General features: G+C 40.2%; 1 protein-coding gene across 3 annotated transcripts in view; it reads right to left on the reverse strand.

Annotated features, from left to right (window-relative positions):
• The window catches only part of nlgn2b (neuroligin 2b), a 71652-nt gene that overhangs the window by 44074 nt on the left and 11676 nt on the right, over positions 1 to 15902 (reverse strand). The window contains exon 1 of one of the 3 annotated variants that reach the window (XM_088279787.1): positions 15381 to 15462. The exons of 1 other annotated variant lie outside the window; for it this stretch is intronic. The gene's annotated coding sequence lies outside the window, so the exon portion shown is untranslated. Of the gene's footprint in view, positions 1 to 3520; positions 4319 to 15380; positions 15463 to 15902 lie in introns of those variants that run through there. One more of the 3 variants, XM_088279785.1, reaches the window with a different exon arrangement.

A 15902-nucleotide genomic window follows, 5' to 3' on the forward strand; every position in this document is an offset into this window, starting at 1 on the left:
ACACGATAGGGAGAAATTATTTTCGCAGTGTCAGACCACATCCAGCAGATGGCACTGTCTCTTCCAATCCTCTCCACCATTTAATTTATATTTAATGCAGAGTAGAGTCAGCCTTTGCGTCTATCTGAATAATTTTGCCTGACATGCACTTGGTTGCAATGCATAAAATCAGCTTGTGACTGAGCAAAATAAATGGACCAATTCTCTCGATCACTGTCGCCAGAAAGGCGCCGAAAACGTATTTCAATTGTAAAACTTTTACAGTGAATCACACTTTTTTGTAATATCCATTGAATCTGATTTATAAAAAGGAAGCAAAGGAAGACGATTCAAAGTACTATCGAGTGCTACGTAGTCTACCTAACGACTGCCGAAGTGGTGGGTACTCACCATCGGCGTCATCGAAATACATCACCGATTGTTACATCTGAATCAGGTTTGTGATGACTGGCAAAAAAAAAAAAAATGTCTCACTGAATAGACAAAAAAAAAAAGCTGCTGAATGAATCACGTCTGATGACTAGAGGGCAAAGCTCGATTTTTGTTTTGTTTGGTAGGTTTGGTGAGATTTTTTTTTTTTTTTTTTTCCTAAGCTCATCTCATGGTCGCGTTATGTGAGATTGTCCAAAACAGGTTACACAACATGGTTACCATGACATTTGCTCTGGTCCTTCTCCAGCTTCACTTCACTCACAGTAACGAGTCGGGTTAAGCTCTCCTACGTTTCTCCTCCTTGGTCGTGATTTGACTGGGTCATTCGAACCTCCTCTATTTTTCTTTTTCGGAACATCTTCACAGAGAAATGTAAATGTCCAAATCCCCATGACAGACTCTGTGCCATTAATTCAGCACATAGTTTGCTTTTAAAAAAGATCATGTAGCATACAATAGCTGGCAGAAACTTCTCCCATGGGGGGGGGGGGGGGGGGGGGGGTGTTGATGCATCAGCAGCATCAACTCCGAGCGACTCCAAAATACGGAAACGTGCACGGAACTGATTCTGCATTCATTGCAAATCTGTAAACGCAACGCGAATGTAATATTTTCAAGAAGGTTCCCGAGAGCCCAACGAGCGGTCATACGAGGACACGTGGAGACTTTCTCGATTCTTGATATGCAGTATCTGTCATGCCATTGAGTGACTGGCCCACAACTCATAGTGATGTGACATTTACTTCAGAGATGATGGGGGGGGGGCTGTGTACGGAAGCGCATATAAAAACAGGATTACGATCATACAAACAGAAAACAAGCCATCTCACAGTATTAGAATACTCGACAAGACATTAAAAACAACAAAAAAAATGCAGGTTTTAGTGTACCGTCTTATTAGAGATTCACCTCAAAATTTGCATTTTATTTCGTAAGGGGGTGAGAATTTTTTGACTTTTCAGTTAACTTGTGCATGTGTAACCTTTGGGGAATCTTGCTACAAAATTGTAATATTAATGTTGTTTCACAACTTTAGGTATGGACAAGTTAACTTATTTACTGCCATTGACGGCTAAAGGCGTCAAAGATAAAAAAAGATTTTAAGAACTCAGCTGGTTGTGAATGAGTTGAGCGCTGGCTGGGGAAAACAATTTTTCATCAGTGCTACAGGCGGGTGGGGGGGGGGCACATAGGACCAGACACTTCCTAACTAGATGCATGACGAAAAAATATTTTAAAAATGGAGAAAAATGTATTGGAGCAAAAATATTCCCCCAAAAATATTTAAAAAAAAAAAAAAAAAAAAAAAAAAGAATGCAAGCGCTAATTGTGCTATACCGTCAGTGCTCAATGGCATTCCCGACATTTCCGAAACGAAAGTTTATCATCGTTTAAGAAGACTTAGCAGGTTATACCGCATCCTTTTTAGAACCTCTCCGGCATTATGATTTGAGTTTTCCCTCTCATACTTCAAACATTTGAACAAACAAAGAGATAAATGAATGAAACACGTGCTCCATGCAGGTGCTTTATGGACATTCGCTTTCAGCACATAACAGCCAGCAGGCCAAGCAGCTAAGACAGTATATTTTTTAATACCGCTACATTTTTATCTCATAACAAGGCTCATTGGTCCTAAAATTGAAAATTTCCATTAAACCACATAGTAATGCAGCATCGGAGAGCAGATAAAGGGCCCATTTCATCTACGAGCAAATCTATGATGTGTGCCTTGTTTTTAAAATTCATGGCCTTCTCCAATCAATAGAAGTGCGGGACAAAGTCGACGGCACAAAGCAAGTATGCAGATGAACATTTCACGTAGGTGTCGTTGCCGTTCAAGTGGTTTGTTTTGTATGTTTAAATACACTGTACATCACCGTGGGAATGGAACGAACACTGAAATCTGACGAGGTTGCGCTCTCATCTGTGGATATAATCACAGTTAGTCAATCAATAAGACAGGATACACGGAATTTGTTTTGTGGGGAGGGCACGTCTCAAACAAGCCTTTTCCAGACACTTCCCACATATTTCCTAAATAGATGTCATTTTCTATGACAGATTTTCATGCTGTGCTTTTTTTTTTGTTTCTCGGTGGTGTGTTGTATTTGTTTCAGGGAAAGGACCGATTAAGGTAACTAACCACAACATTAGCCGCATTGGTTTGAGAACTCATGGGGAAAAAAATACATTCGTAACAGAGATGCTAATTGTATTTCCGGGGCTTTTTTTTCGCTTATATGTAATTTGTAGTCATTAAAATGCTGATTCTGGGCCCGTAAGTTGAAACTAAGGTGGTTAAACAATACAGCCTATTCCGTTAAACGAGCATTTATCGAGGGGAACAAACAGCAACTTCATCCTCTGAAATTTGAACTATACCATTTTCATCAATGACCTGTCAGAACAGAGGTCTTGTTGTCTACCATTAAGCAAGCCCTGGCCAACCACCACTGAATATTAATGGAGCCCTCCCTGGATCATCAGCGACTGTGCATTTAATTCCCTGTCTGGATCTTGTAGGACACTGGCTTTGGGTGTCTGTGAGAAAATGTGTTTTCACTGTGTCACTCTCGGAGTTTATCATGTTTTCCACCAGGGAACACACCATCACCAAGTGAGCTCTGACAGGTTCTGATTGACATGATTGATTCGTGTGTTCTTATCAAACAACGTGGGATAAATGCATAATGATAATATGCCTACATAATGGAATGGTAAAGACTTGAGAAAAAAAAGAGAAGAGACATCGCCATTTAGTAGTAGTGACAAGGACTGGGTACTAAATGCACGAAGTAGCTGGCTGCTGTTAAGATGTGACACTTTATCAACAGGCAAGGCCGAGCTGAGCTTCCCACGAGAAAAAAAAAAAGCACGACTCGATCCGTGCATTGTGACAACAAAGTGATTCGCGCTTAAATTCCCATTGCTCCCCCCGAATGGTGACAGTGCGTCAAGATGGACTAGACGTGCGCAATGTGCTAAGTCACCAACAGAGCGGTGCGGATTGCGCACACATGAACATCCAAGATAGTCCGCAAACGTCTCACCGGGGGGGGTTGATGGTGCTCAACATATGTCTTACCTTCAGAAAAAAGCAGCGCATTTCGGAGGATGACGGCGCTCCGAACCGAGTTCAAGTCCCTTTAGGATCCTCTGGTGTTTGAATCTAGGCCATTTCTTGCGCGGACGTGATTATTTCTCAGGAGACTCGCAGGCATTCGCACATCAGCAGCAGCACACCTTCCCGGGTTCCGTCCGGCGTTTCCACCCCCCCAAAAAAAGCACAGCAGCCCCTTCTTCCTCTTCCTCCTCCGCCTCCTCTCATTCCGCTCAGACAACACGCTGATATGTTTAAAGATAACACTTTTTTTAAATGTTGGAATTCTAACGAGTGACTAATTCGCACTGGTGGGAAAAAAAAAGAAAAAAAAAACAACAACAAATGGACGCGCAATGCAATGGCGTCAAAATTGCGCGTTGTTTGCAGTCAACGCGGGGTTCTGTACGTCCTCTCTGGTCCGATCATTATCCAGAATAGCGTCTCCATGCATCGGACCGACAGGCCCCCTTTAAAAAAAAACTCACATCAGTCTTGCTTCATATGTGATATAGACACCCCACAAAAAAAAAGCTCCAAGCTCCTTTTTTTTACGCGCTTGCGTGGGGGCTCTCTCTCTCTCTCTCTCTCTCTCTCTCTCTCCCTCCCTCGCTCGCTCACTCGCTCACCCTCTCTTCTTCTCTCTCCCTCTCGCTAGTTAGCAGATTCTCTCAAATACTGGATCACCGTCAACGTTGTGGATGTTCATGGCTTTATAATGGCAGCATTAATGCACATATAAGGATGCGGAGATTACACACTGCTCTCCATGAACGCTGCTTCCCTCTCTCGCTCTCATAGAAAACTGCTTCAATATTTCAAGCTCGTTGTCATGACGAGGAGGTCCGACGCATAACTCGGTGACACTCTGCTGACGTCATTATGTGAAAAACCAAAGTCATCATCCCTGGCTATGGAGGCGGGCTTTGAGAATTGTTACAGAAACAAATGGCTTTGATTCAGCAACACTGGAGGGGTTTTCGAGCATGAATGCTCTTTTAAACGCCATGCCACAGCATCAAAGCCAAGTCCTGGTTTTTACCAGGCCACTTCATTTTTTTTTTTTTTTTTTTAGAATTAAAAAAAAATGCATTTTGTTTTTTTAGGATATTCAGAAGTTGACTTGGTGATTGTCCATCTGTAGAGCCTAAGTGTACTGCAGCTCAAAAATCACAAACTGCTGGTCTCATATTCTCCCTCAGGATTTGTCGGTAAAGAGCAGAAGTCGTACAGGTCCTGAAGTCACAAAGCAGCCCCAAACATCACACTATCATGTTTACTGTTGGAATCAGCGGCGCGGTGGGAAAAGTAACTAAGGCCATGGTCAATCTGACTTACATTGATCTCCTGATATCTATTTCTTTTTTAAAATTGTTTTTTCTAGAGAGAGAGACAGAGTTTCAGATTTTGCTTGCAGGGGTCAAATATTTTTTTCAATCAATAAAATGAATATTACTTTAGAACTTTAATACTATAATTTTTTTAACTGATATTTATGTTACCAAAAAAAAAAAATCAAAAGGTTAATTTCTTTTTAAGTGAGCAAATACAAATCGAACGATCAAAAATAACTTCTATCATTGAATAAATATATATTTTTAGCACGTATGAGAAATCATAATTGAAAAACAGAATGTGACATCTGTCCTCAACAATAAGAACAAAATAAAGTGTCTTGCAGATGCGAAGAGAAAGCCGGATGAACTATTATTTTTCAAGGGTCATTTCCAATGCAAAACAACTGTAAATAAATACTGTTCCTTTTTTTCCCCCCTTCCACTTCGACGCATCAGTGCCTGTTGTTGCAATCAAAGTTTGGGAAGTGTATAAAAAAATATAGCCGGGTAATAATGTACAAGGGTAAATTTCATCCATCCATCCATCCATCCATTATCTGACCCGCTTAGCCTCACAGTTACAATATAAAAATATGGGACACACAAAGTTTATCTGTGAAGATAAAAAATGTTCTTAGGCCAGATGGTACATAAAAAGAAAAAAAAATAATAGTCATAGAACTTGCCAGCACCTAAATCCTTTTTAAATAGAATTGCACTATTTTTTTTTCGATTTGTCAAATAGTACATTCGATTCTTTTCTGCATTCTGGGAAATCGACAGTCTTGATAGCAGTGGTCCGGGATGGCAAGGTCGTGACATCATTTGTAGCCCATGAAGTTTGAATGGAGCGCTGATGAGATTGCATTATTCCTTATCGCCGTCGCCGCCTGTTCCCAACCAGTTTTGTTTGTGACTTTGCTGTCAATTTTGGTCGGATATTCTCAGCATTCCCACTAAATCGTTACGTGTGGATCTGGTATCCATGGCAGAGAGGGACTTGTGAGGAATCAAGTTCTCATGTGCAAAATTATGGCTTCATGAACAAGTGTGAAGGGTCACTACAACACTAAGGACATTTGAAAAAAAAAATGTGGAATGGGGGATAAATACTAAACCCCCCAAAATGTATTTCTAGTCGTTTTGGTAGCGCAGACTCATGTGTCATACGAAGATATTTTTTTCTCTATTGCAGCCATGGGTGGATTGACTAGAAAAAAAATCAAATAAAATCTTCATTCACTTATGTGGCTGGTGTCCCAGAACCTTTGTCGAAATGGTGCTTCCGCAAACAGCTGGTTTAAAACGTTCAACATTCAGAGTCATTTCAAATGAGGTGCAAGACTTGCTGGGATGTTTAAATCTGCAAGCACAGCCCCAGTTTGAATGCCAGGCTCCATCATAGATGTGATGAGAGATAGATGTGGTAACCATGGGCACAAGGCCCTTGTGACAAGAGGCTCAGTCACTAGTAAGCAAAAAAAAAAAAAAAAAGAAGAAAAAACAGTACAGAAAATGCATGTTTTGTGAACCCGGCAAATGGGTTTGAATGAGAAATTTGCAACGCTAAGACGACACCCAGGAAAGTGAAAGAAGCTAATTTATGCAACATTGCCGCACACAAGAGATTTAAGGTGAGCCTCAAGATCCAGTTCAAAGATGCACTCGTGAGGCGATAATGCGCTTCCTCCAGTTGAAGGGAAACAGCGCCCTCTGCTGCACGTAATTGCTACTACATCTTTAAGCAAATAAATGACTATTGTGTTAAAAAAACAAAAACGACCTGAACATTCTCAATCTTCTTTGTATTTGTTATCAAACGATGCTCATGATTTTTTTATATAATTAAATTAATGGCTTTGGCCACCTTTAATGTATTGAACAATAGTTCATGCAAATTGTAATCAGTTATTTAATTCTATTGGTACTATTATCAGAGAAAGTGTATCATTATGACATAATAAAAAAAACTAAAAAAATGAAATGTTTGAATTTTTTTATAATCAAAATGATTACTGAACAAATACAAGCGCAAAGTGTAATTGGGCAACATTATTCTGCTATGCAGTCTCTTCGTTTACTTTTGACTTGTGTGCTGGTGGCGAACCAGAGACATCTGCGGGTTTTCAAGGGTCGATCGAGTAAATGAACTGATTTGCAACTGTCTGCAAGAGTGAGAGTTAAATAAATTAGAGGCACTGCGGCACAGACATTATCAGACAACCCTATCGCAGAAGATGGCTCAAGTCACTGAGAAATGATCTCCCGTGCTGAAAATCGGAGGACATTTCACATCAGTGTGAGTCCAGGTTGGTACTGCGTCACTCGTCTTGCGCTCAGCTCATTCAAGAAATGGCCAAAAGAACGTCATCAATGCCACATAGACACAATGTGGAAAGAGTCACCATGCGTGATGACACATCAGGAGCGGAGGGGAGTCAGTATCTTCCTCAAGGGTACCTATACAATGTTTTGTGTTGCTAGGGAAACAGCAAGATGGAGAGATTAACGGGTGTGATTGCTTGACGACCACACTCAGTCATGCTATAAAAGATGGGGAAAAAAAGAAGGGTGCAATCGCCGGTTACAACAATACTGTACCGATTTAAGAAAGATAAAACAAGCATTGCATTTACGAAGGGAAAGATTGTCATTGACATTTTGTTGAACATAAACGATTTTTTTTTTATTTGCCACATAAGATTGTAGCTTGCAGTAGTAGTGCGTTCTAGTCCCCGAATTTAATTGTAGGCGATGGCTACGTGTTTTCTTTACTCCTGAATGGTTACCAAAATTAAACGTCTCGCTCTATGTTTGAATCGTATCATTATGAATTCATTTCAAATGGTTTTTGGTGGTTGAAAAAAAAAAAAAAAAAAACAATTTCGACTGAGTTTATTTAAAAAAAATATTTTACGATTGGTCGGTTATTTTTACACATTATTGACCTATCTATAGGCGGCCCGGTGGACGACTGGTTAGCATGATGGGCTCTCAGTGCAGAGGTCGTGGGTTCGATTCCAGCTGCGGCCTTCCTGTGTGGAGTTTGCATGTTCTCCCCGCGGGTTTCCTGTACTCCGGTTTCCTCCCACATTCCAAAAAAATGCATGGCAGGTTGATTGGACATTTTTAAGGGAGAACGGTTTGCTCTTATACGTGAGTCTGTCCGTGTGTGTGTGTGTGTGTGTGTGTGCGAGGATTTAGATCCGGCCAAACAATAAAAGGTCATCCCTTCCAATTTACAAGAGATGATGGAGAGAAATCGAGAGTGGCTCGGCCGCAGATAGAAATTAGAGCGGGATGAGGATTTGTTGCCTACATTCAACATCCACTTAATCTCTCCCTCTCATTTTCCCATTCTATCTTTCACACTCTGCCCCCCCCCCCCCCCTCGCTCGCTCGCTCCGACACTTAACAGTCTCACTAGCCATAGCTATGTGTTTAATAGGATGAGGGAAATCATGTTAGAGGCTTTAAAACCTCTGCAGTGAAACGGTGTAGATCTGCCAAGCTCGCGCTGTGTCGTTCAGCTTCTCATTCTTTGCCTGCGCTAAAATGTTCTCCTCTTTTTGGAGTTAACTTTGCGTTGGCTCACAGTGTTCACACCCACAGGCTCCAGCTCATTAATGGCGAGGGGGTGGGGGGGGGCAAGAAAGTGTAATAAGCCAACGTCTGCGTGAGTATATGTGTCAGGATGTTTCCTCACATGCCAAATGGAATTGCGGCTTGCTCGACACGAAAGCTCAGACGCAAGAGAGTTGGACTGTGGAAGAACTAAAAACGGCTGTCGTTTCTCTTCGCAAATAAAGAAACTGCCGCTGGAATTCAAATGTGGAACAGAGACAACGGATTGTGCTGTCGTGTCCCACTTTCTTCACTGTAACCAAATATGCCAAAGGCCTTTCACATGAGCTGGAATACACGTTGATTGACTCGAATGTGGATGTTAAAAATCACACGAGGGATGCTCGGCCTTTGAGAGGATTAATGTGTTGTATGAAAAACCGTCCTAATAAAATCTCTTAAAAGTTACACTAATAATACATTTATTTTGATGTGCTCATTTCTAGTTCATTTTAAATGATCTGAGTCATTATAAAATCATTGGTTTATAAAAAAAAAATTCAGATAATCTAAAAACTAATCTGTGGTCGTCCCAAAAAAAAAAAAAATCATCATCATCTGTTCTGCTAAGCAATTTTTGTCTGCAGAAAGGAACGTTACTTGAAATTAAATTTACTACTGCCTAATCAAAAGATATCATGAGCAATACGCGCACCTGCAGCAAATTTATCAATCACAAGTTACATTCCAATTTTTTTTTTAGTATATATGTTTGAAATAAATACTAAAAAAAAAAAAAAAAAAAGATTGAACATGTTTTTGTGTTAAGTGCATTCGCAGTTTGTTAAAGGCATCGCAAAATGGCTGCCAGGGTTCATCTACTCCCTGTGCCATCTTTTCCTCATGATGTCAGACAAATGAGAAAAACCAATGTCCTTGCTGTTGTCTTTTCAAGGAGGCTGCAGATTTGGGAGGCTGCTGCAGCCTTCGCACTGCAGGGGGCGCTAGTTGACTGTATTCCATCCCCCGCCCCCCCCCGCCCCATACCATCTTCCTCTAATCCTGTCGTGGTTCTGCTGTGAATGGGAGATAGTCACGGTGTGCGGGTAAGACTATCAAGAAGGAGAGGGGAAACCAGGATCCGAGCGGAAGTGAGAGGATACATCTGGGCCAACTCGGCAAACGGGACTCTCTAGTCGGGTGTAAAGATAAAGAAGAGGGAAAATAGGTGCAGGATTGTGATTTGTGTGTGTAATCCTTGTGGACATGCAGTCGTGGGCTTTATCACGACAACCTTTCTTCTCAATGACCGTCTTCAACATGGTTCTCTTGCTATATCCTCTCCCTCTTCAGTGTCCATAATCGCCATCTCTCTTGCGCATCATCCTTCCTCCGATCACCCACTGAAACTCTCCCTCGCCTCAGCCTTTGTTCTGAGAGTTGCAGGTGAAATTAGAGGGGATAATTTCCTACAATCAGCAGAATCTGGATCACAGCACCCAACCCCCTAGCCCTTTCCCACCCCACAAGCCACCTATTCACACACACACACACACAAATCTCCTCCCACGGCCAGGGGCAGAGAAACCTCAGCAGTCTCAGTGAGAAACCTCCCAACCCTCCCTTGGTTCTGCCTTCCACATGAGGTCACTTTCATCTTCAGATCTCTGAACCGACACAGAGCGGAGAATACTGAGGAAAGAAGCGCTAATGAGGGCGAAGTGGCGATGGAGTGTAATTTGGGGTGAAGGGACTTCAGGGGAAGGTGAGGGTCGATTGCAAAGATGGGAGGTGAAGGATGGAGGGGATGAGGTGGAGAGGTGGTGTCAAACGGTGACGGTCGGGGCTATTGTGCACAAACACACTGTGAAGTCACACCCGTGACCACATCACACGCTTAACCGATCGGCCGTGAATGAGAAGATTATGCTGCGGAGTTTCCTGGGATGTTCTCTGCTGTACTCGCTCAACCCCATCGCAACACACACACCAAACACTGTCACTGTCGCTTCTCGGGGCACAGTATTGTCCCAATTTTTTTTTTTTACATCTATATAATACAATTAAAGATGTGTGGTAACCAAGGTTATTTTAGTGAATGAAAACTAATGAAATAAAAAAAAAAAAATGAACACCAGCAATTTGGCAAACCAGGCATTCTGGCTCTATTAGGTCACATGCATGCAAGTCTACGTCTAACTTTAGAAAGTGGTAAGCACGGCAATTATTTTAATTCAAAATGCGTGGACTGTTAAAATTCTAAACTGTAGCCTGTATTGTCAAAATGTTTAAAAATTACATTTATTTGATTTTGTACTACACAATACTGAACGTGATGTTCTTCTGATCTTGCGCCACAGGTAAAACACCAATTAACAAAAAAACTAATCATAAAACTAATTCCAATAAAAAACTACAAAACTAAAACTAATAAAAACTAACCAAGCTGCCATGAAAATGAATTAAAACTCAACTAAAACTGTTTAAAAATAAATGAATAAATCTAATAAAAAAACTAACCAACCTGCCAAGAAAACTAATTAAAAAATAAACTGAAAATGTTTTTCCAAAAAAAACAACTAAATCTAATAAAAACTAACGAAGCTGCCCGGAAAACTAACTCAGATTAAAAAACAAAACTTCAAACGAAATTACAAACTAACCAATTAAAATGACAAAACTCAAATAACTTTCTGAAACAAATCCAGCATGTCATTTCTTGCTTCTGTATGGATAGACGAGCGCTCGCCTTCTGCTGTGTATTTCCAGCGACCCCATTCTCCTCGTAATGAACACGACGATGTCATCGAACAACATATTACATGCGATATTTTATTGTCTTTCTCATTGGATGCAGTTTACTCTTTGGAACTGCTCTGTGTGAGAGCGTTTATGACAGTGCTTCACTGCCATTAAATTTGAGTCGGGTTTTATGAATTATCGCCGTGTGTCGATGTTATGTGCACATGAGTGTGAGGAGCAATTATGTAGATTTCTTTTCCAGGCCGCACGCGTATATGACAATCTGCAATGATAATAAAGCTATTCGATTCCATATGTTTTTTTTTGTACGGTATGCTCCAGTAGACAACAGTTGTGCTTCTAGTGAAGAGCTTCCTTCCATACAATGGACAGCAATATGGAATTCTGGAGAATCTTTCTCTGTAGTTCACTAAGCAGTTAAAATGTGATATTTTCTCAGTCCAACTTGCAATGAATTAGAATTCTCTTTGACAACTTTTTTTTTTTTTTTGTTTCAGTTTGGAAAGGAACTCTCAGATGCGACATAATTGGCCCCGGTTCAGAAGCTTTGAAGTAAAATTGCTTCGGTGAAGAGGACTATTGTAAACTGGATTAGGAGTCAAGGGGGTAATAAGTAATCATTTTTACTCTCTATCATTATTTTTTTACTTCTCTTTTTGTGCCCGGCATGAAAAGAGCTTGCGATGTCTTGCTTCGCCACCCTTGCCCTTATATCACCTCTTAATCGTCTGTATTATAGTGGGCGGACCGTTTCGCATCGTCACATCATCATCTACATTTTTAACGGAAGAGTCCGAACGGGAAAAAAAAAATACACATGAATCTTTTTTTTTTGAGCAGTTCTACTAACTGGTTACCTCCGAAAATCAAATCAAGTGAGCTGCTGCAAAATTACTGGAACAAATGACAAATAAACAATAAATCTGAAAGTGGTTCAAAGAAACCATAGAAGGCTCGTGATGAATGGAAAGACGGGAAGGGAAAGACAGTGCACTTAATAGAGAAGAAATATACTTTTAGCAGGGCGTGACAAATGATCCTTTAAGCCACGGGGCACTCGATGGGCTGCAGTCTAAAAACAAGGGCAGTAATTAGACAAGCTTTCTCAAACCTCGGCCAGCCCAAGTCGCAATGAGAAAAGTGGACGCAGTCTTTTGGAGCCAAGACTAGTTCATGGCACCAACAATTAAGACCCCGGGGTTGCATTTAGACATGCTTAAATGAATGATCAAAACAGTAACATTTGCTTTCACGTGTCATGTAAACAGACGTCTGGCTGTTCTTCTTAAGTTTGCAAAGTAAAATAAGAGCAGATAATGGCGACTTTAGCTCAATTGGGTGGCAATTTATGATCATTTGAGGCCATGCGCGCTGCGTCTAATACTGGCAGATCCACAGTGTAATAACACATTTACGACAGGTCATAAAATTGTTAACATAATGGGTGCGCTTTCCAATTTTAATGCACTGGTGATATTTTCATTTTCAACAGCAATGAGGAATTTCAAACTGAATTCACCCGTTTAAAATCCCAAATCTATTTATTTTAGAATTAAAAAAAAAATACATTTAATGAGATTAAAGAGTTTATACCGCTCTATTAACCATAATAGAAAAAAAAACATGTTTGGGTAGGCCATCTGATTATCAGACAGAATAATCATTTATTGATGGCCAGAGGGGAAATCAATTGGGTGCTGCTCATTTGTTGATCACTGCACATTAATAGATGTATGGTCCTTTCCTGCGTTTGATTCCAGATTATGAGCATGAATATTTTTATATTTGGTATAGTCTAAGGTGGGGGTGGGGAAACTTTTTGATGGGCGGGCCATAACGGGTTCTAAAATTTGACAGAGGGACCGGACCAGGAGAAGAAGGATGTAGTGTTTTGGTAACCTCACTATAGGAGAAAAAAAATACGTAATTTTAAATGAAAGTGAACAAAAGTATTACAACAATATATATGTCTTTGAAAACCACAGTATTCAGAAAATAAAACATTAATAAGGTTTATTCATTTAGCTTTTTTTTTTTTTTAAATTCGGCGGGCCGGATTAAAATGTTTAATGGGCCGCATGTGGCCCCCGGGCCGTAGTTTGCCCACACCTGGTCTAAGGTATTATGAGTCTCTGTAAAAAGGGATGTATGCTCTACATTTTAGCAATGTATGGAACAAAATTCAGGAAAACAAGATGAGTGCAAGCATTGGGTGAAGGAAAAGCACGGAAACGTTGGGAGGAAAGAACCGCAAAACAAAGTTTGGGAACAACAAACTAGAAATCATAAATAGACGGAAGGGAAAAAAAGTTTGCCCAAGACTTGAACAGAAACGGGAAATAAATATACTCGGGTTCAAAGCTTGTAGAACACAAAGGCACAAAGTTAGGCAGTTTTTAGAGCGGAATTTCAGGAAGTTTCAGCTTCAATTACCCTTTCACATAAATGAAGCAAAATTGTCACAAATTAAAGGGATACAAAATATTCCCATTGTTGAGCTCAAGGACTACACAAAATGTGAAAGTGGTTCAATTAAAAGTGTTCTGCTTCTTAAAATTTCCAATGGCTTATCAGACAACTACGAACAAAACAAAATAAAATAAAAAAAAAACACAGGAAAAGTTTCAAATTGCATAAAAAAAATAATAAATTGTGAAGACACCGCAACACTGCCATGTTAATCAGATCAAAGATTGGCTGGCCGGACCGCCATGTGTGCACGGGAGCACATCTGTGCGCTCTGACACCATCAGACCAACAGAATGGCATCTGTTGTGATATCTCAGCATGGTGAGAGCAAAAGGTATCATATTAATTTAATTGCAGACAGTCGGTGCTCCGGTTGAGAGACAAGCTTAATGTGGAACCAGATGAGTTTTTTGGGGGGTAAACAAGGATTTAGGCTGTCCTCCAAGGGAACTGAGAGGACAGAGTTGGTGGATTAAATCAAGCAGTTTTGGCGAGAAAATCATCCAGCCTGCGGTGGCCACGGCTGTAAATACATGGACAAACTCACGCGGACATGGCGAGGCCTATTGGAGCCAATTTAAAAATTGCGAGACCAGGTGATTAGTGTCAGGGTTAGTTAGTGAAAACGAAAAAAATAAAATAAAAACAAAAATGTTTTTTTTTTTTTTCCAAGAGGAAAACTAACTGAAACTACGCCTAACATATATAAAATGAACGAAAACAATTAATAATCTTGAGGTTCATTTCTAATGTATTTATTTTGGTACAATTGACCGACTATACAGAATAAGGAAGGCCAAACAGTCGCCGGAGAATTGTAGTTAATAAATAAAACGAAATAAAATAATAAAATAAATAAAACTAATGCCAAAACTAATACAACGAAGCATTAAAAAAAAAAAGAAAAACAAATGCAAATTAACAAACTAACTAAAACTAATTGAATTGAAAAACTGCCACAAAAAAATTCCAAACTATAACCCAGATCCAAATTTGATGCGTGATTAATGCAGGATGATTGGCGGGATGAAATAGCAGAACGGCCTGCTCCTATTTAACCTTGTATGGATATAAAGTGTAAGGACTTTTTTCGTGGAGTGAAGTGACCGAGCTGGGATAATTTGCCTTAAAATTAGAAGCTCAATAAAAAAATAAAAAAAAGGGGAAAATGTGCCAGACACATCGTCACGTGAGCTCTGGTGAAAATGATTACTCATTTCCAGCTGTCACTTGCCCGCAGTGGTTGTTTAATTTTTTTTCTAAAGCCGCTATTCACGGGCGATACGACCCGCCTATAGTGAAAATCAGCGTGTGATTGATGGGAAAATAAATAAATAAAAACCGCATACTTCTATTTGATATATTTACACGACTTAATCTAATCCAAAATGTAATGAATGGGCTTCATTCATACTACGAATCAGCTTCAGGGGCAAAACTGAGTATGTCAAGTTTTCATGAAAAGAACGGGGAAATAAAAATCTGGAATAAACATTGATTTTTGGTTGGCACAATGATTGTGCCTTTTTGACCTCACCTTGTGTCCTCCAAAATGCATTCCCTTGCCCAATTTAGGTTTCACAACACAGATTGGCAGAGCTCCTCAGACAGATGCACACACACACACACGCACACACGCACACATGCAAAGGTTCAATTTGCACCCAGGCATACTTCTAAACACCGAAAGCCGGATTTAAGAGAAGACACACCTGAACTTTCCTGCGCTGAACTTATTCCTGAATTCCTCCAACAAATGATCTGTTCGTTTTCTGGTACCTCGATAACATTTTAGATCTGGATGGTCTTCTCACAGTATGTTCAAGCAAGCCCAGAGAGACTTGACTGCAATATCCGTTCCAGTAATCCATTGCAGTTTCTCAGTGGTTCAAAGGCTGTCCGGCAGCAGATCTATACAACATCAAAAAGAACTCACTTGAAGGGGGACAGTGGGATGTGGAAGCTTCAGCTTAGCTATGCGTGCTGCAATAGTAGCTTTGATTTTTACAATGAGGCACAGTTGAGAATATACGAATTTAAGTGGCCTATACGTCAATTATAACCGATATCCCTCGTTTAGGATACATTATTGAGGAATTGGCATCGCCATATTTGCAGTGTCAATTTGGAAACAAGAAGAAAGAAAAACTGCTAAGACCTTGAACGTGGCAAACTACAATATTGCATTATCAGCAATGTCCATGATAATCATCATCAGCTGCAGCCTCACCATC

The sequence above is a fragment of the Idiotropiscis lumnitzeri genome, chromosome 17, assembly GCF_059441095.1.
Source record: "Idiotropiscis lumnitzeri isolate Australia: NSW breed Sydney's pygmy pipehorse chromosome 17, RoL_Ilum_1.0, whole genome shotgun sequence".
Classification (NCBI taxonomy): domain Eukaryota; kingdom Metazoa; phylum Chordata; class Actinopteri; order Syngnathiformes; family Syngnathidae; genus Idiotropiscis; species Idiotropiscis lumnitzeri.